The sequence below is a fragment of the Quercus suber genome, unplaced genomic scaffold (genome assembly GCF_002906115.3).
Source record: "Quercus suber isolate HL8 unplaced genomic scaffold, Cork oak 2.0 scaffold_273, whole genome shotgun sequence".
In the NCBI taxonomy this organism is placed as follows: domain Eukaryota; kingdom Viridiplantae; phylum Streptophyta; class Magnoliopsida; order Fagales; family Fagaceae; genus Quercus; species Quercus suber.
Window position 1 is genome coordinate 212,760 of NW_027069729.1, and position 6,023 is coordinate 218,782.

Consider the following 6,023-nt stretch of genomic DNA (forward strand, 5'->3'; position numbering starts at 1 on the left):
TAATTCAGCAATAGATGTACATTTAAGTGCTGAAATATCTTCCATATATGACGTTATTATGTCATATTTAAATAAGAACGTTTGAATACAAAACGTTTAGAATGGAAAGTGTATATTTGTAATAGCCAAATATGCTGGCAATTATGACATTAATATCACATTAATATTTATAAATTTCCTGATTAAAACCATTGACAAAAACTATTCAAATTTTGAATTATATTTGAATTTCAAAATTTAGCAATCAACGTATCTGACATTAAGGATAATTGATACACATAAATGAGTATTAAATAAATATAATATTTTTTATAAAAATATCCAACAAATATATTTGCAATACTTTTTTTTTTTTTTTTCTTTTAAGCCGGTCATACTCTTATAGTTTTATCAATTGTGAATATATATATATATATTATATCTTGTCTCCTTAAAAATAAGTAAATGGCTAAGTGTTGTTTAATGAGGTTTTAAATAAATGGGGGAAACCCTTTCAAAAAAAATAAATTGGCGAAACAAAGAAGAAGAAGTAATTACAACAAATGAAGAATTAAGTACATTGTTCCTTTTGATTAAAAACAGTTTGCTTAAAATCTACGACTCTGTGGGAAAAGGCACTACTTCATTACCAATTAAGAGGTGCATCAAACTATATCACTATGTTACCTGGGATCCTCGTCCTTTGTCTAAGTCCTTATGAACATGATTACTGATAACACAAACACAAAATAAAATATGCTAAGGACCACCAAGCTTCATATCCATATATTGGATCTGGAGGATTTAATATAGATTTGATAACTGCAGGCATATATAATTTCCATGAAAAATCTAAACGTAACCAAAGCAGAAAACAAAAACAAAAACAAAACAAAATGCCAACGAACTTTGGTCCATTTGATAACATCCTTTTTTTGTATATATATATATATATATATATATTTTTTTTTTTTCAAATATAGAATTCTTAAAAATGACAATATCCCTTTAATCAAGTGAAAACAACAAATAAGGAGAGAGAGAAAATGCTAGTATTAATTATGAATGAGGTGGAAACTAATAGTATTTAATGCTATTTTTTTAACTATTAGATCAATTACAAGTCTACGGTCTACAAATAGTGTAACTCTTGTCAAGTTATACCAAGTGTAACTTGAACTCATCTCAATAACATATATGACCAGTCTCTTGGAGTCAGATTAACTGTAAATGTAAAATTAAGAAGAAAAAAAAATAGTAACTGATATAAATTTTAACTTTTGAAGTGTATGACTTCTTAACCGTACACGTGGTTAGTCCCTTGAAATTGGGGCAAGCACTAAAATAATTTTTGGATTTTGAAATCTTTAGAGCATTTATCAAACTACCTGATCAAATAGAGAGAAAACTGAGAAAACATGGAAGGGAAAAGAAAGATATAGAGAATGAGAAAAGAATCATAATATAGATATATATATATATATATAAAATCTATTGGTTGTAATAGTGTGCACTTTTTAGTTGATGAAGAAGAAAAGTGCAGGGAAAAACAACTTTATTCTACTATATGGGAAAATAAGCCAAAGTCTTGGAAAAAAAGGATTTTTTTTTTTTTTTTTTAATGAATGAGCAAAATTTGGAACATTCTTATAACATTAAATATTTTTTTTGTAGTGCTATTTGACACAACACTTTCACAACAAAACCTAAATGGCAAGTTGTTACACGTAGGAAAAAAGTGATATTCGTTGTGAGTTTTAATAAAAACCAGTTACAACTTGCCACTTGTTAAATTATTGTAAAAATATTATAAAAGTAGCATTAAGATGATCTTATTCAAACTTATGTCAATTGAGTTTAAACAAAATTTAGGACTAGGAGGTTCAAAATTTTATTTTATGAGATAGAGAAAAGTTATTAAAAGGAATATATATATATATATATATATATAAATTATGGCCAGGTGAGGGGTTCATTTGAACCCCCTGGCCTTAAGGTAAAGCCGCCCTTGGTAAATTTAAACGGCTATGATATTTTTTATGTAATGCGTGAACCATTCTTAACGAGTCCAAATCTTCTGTCTCATCAATTGTGCTCCACTTCATACTCCACCAATAAAACTTGGACAACTAGTCTGTCTCTTAAATGAGACAGACTAGTTGTCCAAGTTTATTGGTGAGTATGAATAGAGCACAATTGTAACCTTTTTCATTAAATGAGATATCTCATTAAATGAGACAACTAGCATCTCTTATTAAGAGAGGCAGTTGTCTCATTTAATGAGATCTCATTTAATGATAGTTGTCCAATTTTATTGGTGAGATGAAGTGGAGCACAATTGATGAGACAGAGATTTGGACTCCTTAAAAACTACCTAGTCTTGTGTCCACTTGCGAGGAAATACATAGACTTATTCAGTGTCTCCACTCTATAAATAGACATGTTCTGATATGCAATATTATTCACACCTCAACTAAGCATTCAGCAAAAACAACCAAGCATACAGCCTCAAATATGACGAAACTTTTTACTTGCCTTCTAACTGTGGCCCTATTGGCTTTGGCATCCTCTCTTGCCTCTGCTCATGACCCTAGTTCTTTGCAGGACTTTTGTGTTGCAGTTAACAATTCCAACTCTGCTGGTATGTACCTACTCTATTATGGTTTTCTTGGAGTCGTTCCAAGCCATTTGGATTTAGTTTTCTCGGTTATGATTTCACATATTAATGAAAATTTCATGATATCGGGAATCTACATATTAATGGTATTATTCTTGGAGGTGATATTATATACATGGGATTTTTTTTTTTTAAATGTACATGCATGATATATTTCAACATTTACTATTGAAGCCTCACATTCATGATANTCTAGTCTTGTGTCCACTTGCGAGGAAATACATAGACTTATTCAGTGTCTCCACTCTATAAATAGACATGTTCTGATATGCAATATTATTCACACCTCAACTAAGCATTCAGCAAAAACAACCAAGCATACAGCCTCAAATATGACGAAACTTTTTACTTGCCTTCTAACTGTGGCCCTATTGGCTTTGGCATCCTCTCTTGCCTCTGCTCATGACCCTAGTTCTTTGCAGGACTTTTGTGTTGCAGTTAACAATTCCAACTCTGCTGGTATGTACCTACTCTATTATGGTTTTCTTGGAGTCGTTCCAAGCCATTTGGATTTAGTTTTCTCGGTTATGATTTCACATATTAATGAAAATTTCATGATATCGGGAATCTACATATTAATGGTATTATTCTTGGAGGTGATATTATATACATGGGATTTTTTTTTTTTAAATGTACATGCATGATATATTTCAACAATTACTATTGAAGCCTCACATTCATGATATTAACAATCTTTTGTTTTGCAGTATTTGTGAATGGAAAGTTTTGCAAGGACCCGAAGCTTACTATAGCTGATGACTTTTCTTACCTGGGCTTGACGTTCCTGGAAGCACTTCAAATCAAGTTGGGTCAAATGTAACTCTTATAAATGTGGACAAATTTCCTGGCCTTTATTTAATTTTTTTTTTTTTTTGCATTTAATGGGTTTTTTCTTATCGATATTTATACTAAATTATATTTAGAATATTATTTTAGGCTATTATATAATGTATATAATATGGAAGTTGTGCATATTAAAAAAAGTTAATTATTTTATTGTTTTACTTGCCCCTATGATAAATTTCTAGCTCCACCACCGCTGAACCCCCTAAAAAAAATCTTGGAGCCGCCACTGAAATTTACCTAGTCTTATATGCTATTTGCGAGAAAATATATAGACCAATTCGGTGACTCCTCTCTATAAATAGACATGTTCTGATCTGCAATATCATTCACACCTCAACCAAGCATTCAGCAAAAATAAACCAAGCACACAGCCTCAAATATGACGAAACTTTTTACTTGCTTTCTAACTGTTGTGCTATTGGCTTTGGCATCCTCTCTTGCCTCTGCTCATGACCCTAGTCCATTGCAAGACATAGCGTTGCAGTTAACAATCCCGACTCTGCTGGTATGTACCTACTCTATTATGGTTTTCTTGGAGTCGTTTCAAGCTATTTGGATTGATTTTTCTCGTTTAGATTCTACACATTAATGAAAACCTTCTGATATTGGGAATCTAAAAAATTAATGGAATTATTTTTAGAAGCGAAATATAATATCTACATGGGATTTAATTTTTTTGTTTTTTTTTAACGTACATGCATGACATGTTATCATCCTTTATCATTGAAGCCTCACATTTGTGATATTAACAATCTTTTCTTTTGCAGTATTTGTGAATGGAAAGCTTTGCAAGGACCCAAAGCTTACTACAGTTGATGACTTTATCTTCGTGGGGCTTGATGTTCCTAGAAACACCCTTAATCAACTTGGGTCAAATGTCACTCTAGTAAACGTGGACATGTTTCCTGGCCTCAACACTCTAGGGATAGCCTTGGCTCATGTTGACTATGCACCATATGGCCTAAATCCTCCCCACATTCACCCTCGTGCCAGTGAGCTTTTGACAGTCATAGAGGGTACACTTCTAGTTGGCTTTGTCACATCCAACCTGATAATCGACTCTTCACCAAAGTTTTGAACAAGGAAGACATCTTTGTATTTCCAATGGGTCTCATCCACTTTCAATTCAATATAGGAGAGACCAATTTTCTAGTCTCGATAGCCAAAATCCTGGGCCTACCACAATAGTAAATGCAACTTTTGGATCTAATCCTCCTATCAATCCTTATGTTCTCGCCAAGGCATTCCAACTTGACAATAGTGTGATTAATTATCTTCAACAAAAATTCTAGTGCAATGATGAACCATTACACAGTTCCAATAAAGTTTGGCAATTTTAATTGTTGTATTTGAAAGTAACAATTTATTTATTTTTATAGAGGTATTATGATTTGAATTTGTAATTTATGTTTTATAATTATTACTCCCTATCATCAGATCAAGGTATCAATTAATTTTTGGTATAATTATTATCAAATAAAATCGTTGTTTATGTGTTTTAACAGTACGACAACAGAAGAATAAATACACAACTAAACCTCAATTAGATATTGTTGTGACGTTTAGTATAATCACATATTTAGCATATTTTCCATTTGTTCCACAATTGTATATATTTTACATATGTTTCATATTCTTCTTAAATGGCCAATGGAATAAAGCAATATCAATTGCTACTGATAGTAGCTAGGGTTGTCCATTGGTCGGGCCAGGTCAATTTTGGACCCAACCTGAACTTAACCTGCCGACGTCAGGTGGAGGGCAAAGGAACCCAAAATCGACCACCGAAAAAATCAGTTGAGTCGATTTCAAGTGAAGGTAAGCGTTAGTTGGGCCGAAATTTAAAAAAAAAAAAAAAAAAAAGGACTCGCTAGAATCTGGAATTTGTGTTGAAAACTAGAAAAACTCGCCGAAAATTATATTTTATCACTAGCATTTGCATTTTTTTCACTAAAAATTACTGGGATTTGGCCGAATCTGGCTAAATCCCACCATATCTAATCAGATTTGGTCGAGATCTCGCCAGATCTAGCTTGTTTTTGTAAATTTGGCCAAATTTTTTTTATGGTCCAGTCAAGTTCGGGTTTCTCAAGTTTTGGAGATGCAAACCCACCATTTGACCTGCCGATGTCATTTTTGAGAACGGAAACTAGCCACCGACTGACTGGACCTTTGGTTCAGGTCAACGTCGGGTGGTTTGGCCGGGTTGTTGGGCTCCGATTGGGTTTGGACAGCTCTAGATAGGAGCTATATAATAATGGGATATTTTAGAAAATGTACATCATAAACTTTCCAATAATTTTTTTTTTTTTGAGTTAAATTAATGTTTAGAGGGACAAAAGGTGAGTTTGCCAAAGTAAAAAGAACTGAACCAAACCCACTTTTTGTATCCAAAACTATATTGAAGGTCTAACTTTGACACAAACTCATAGGGATGGCAATTTTTGCCCAACCCACAGGTACCCGGCCTGGCCCGATAAAGAACAGGGTTGGGTTTGGATTTAAAAAAAAAAAAAAAAAA

At 32.5% G+C, this 6,023-nt stretch overlaps 1 pseudogene; it reads left to right on the forward strand.

The window, feature by feature from the left end:
- Nucleotides 1-2,968: 2,968 nt before the first annotated feature.
- On the forward strand, nt 2,969-4,794 carry LOC112029684 (germin-like protein subfamily 1 member 11; annotated as a pseudogene).
- The last annotated feature ends 1,229 nt before the right edge of the window (nt 4,795-6,023 follow it).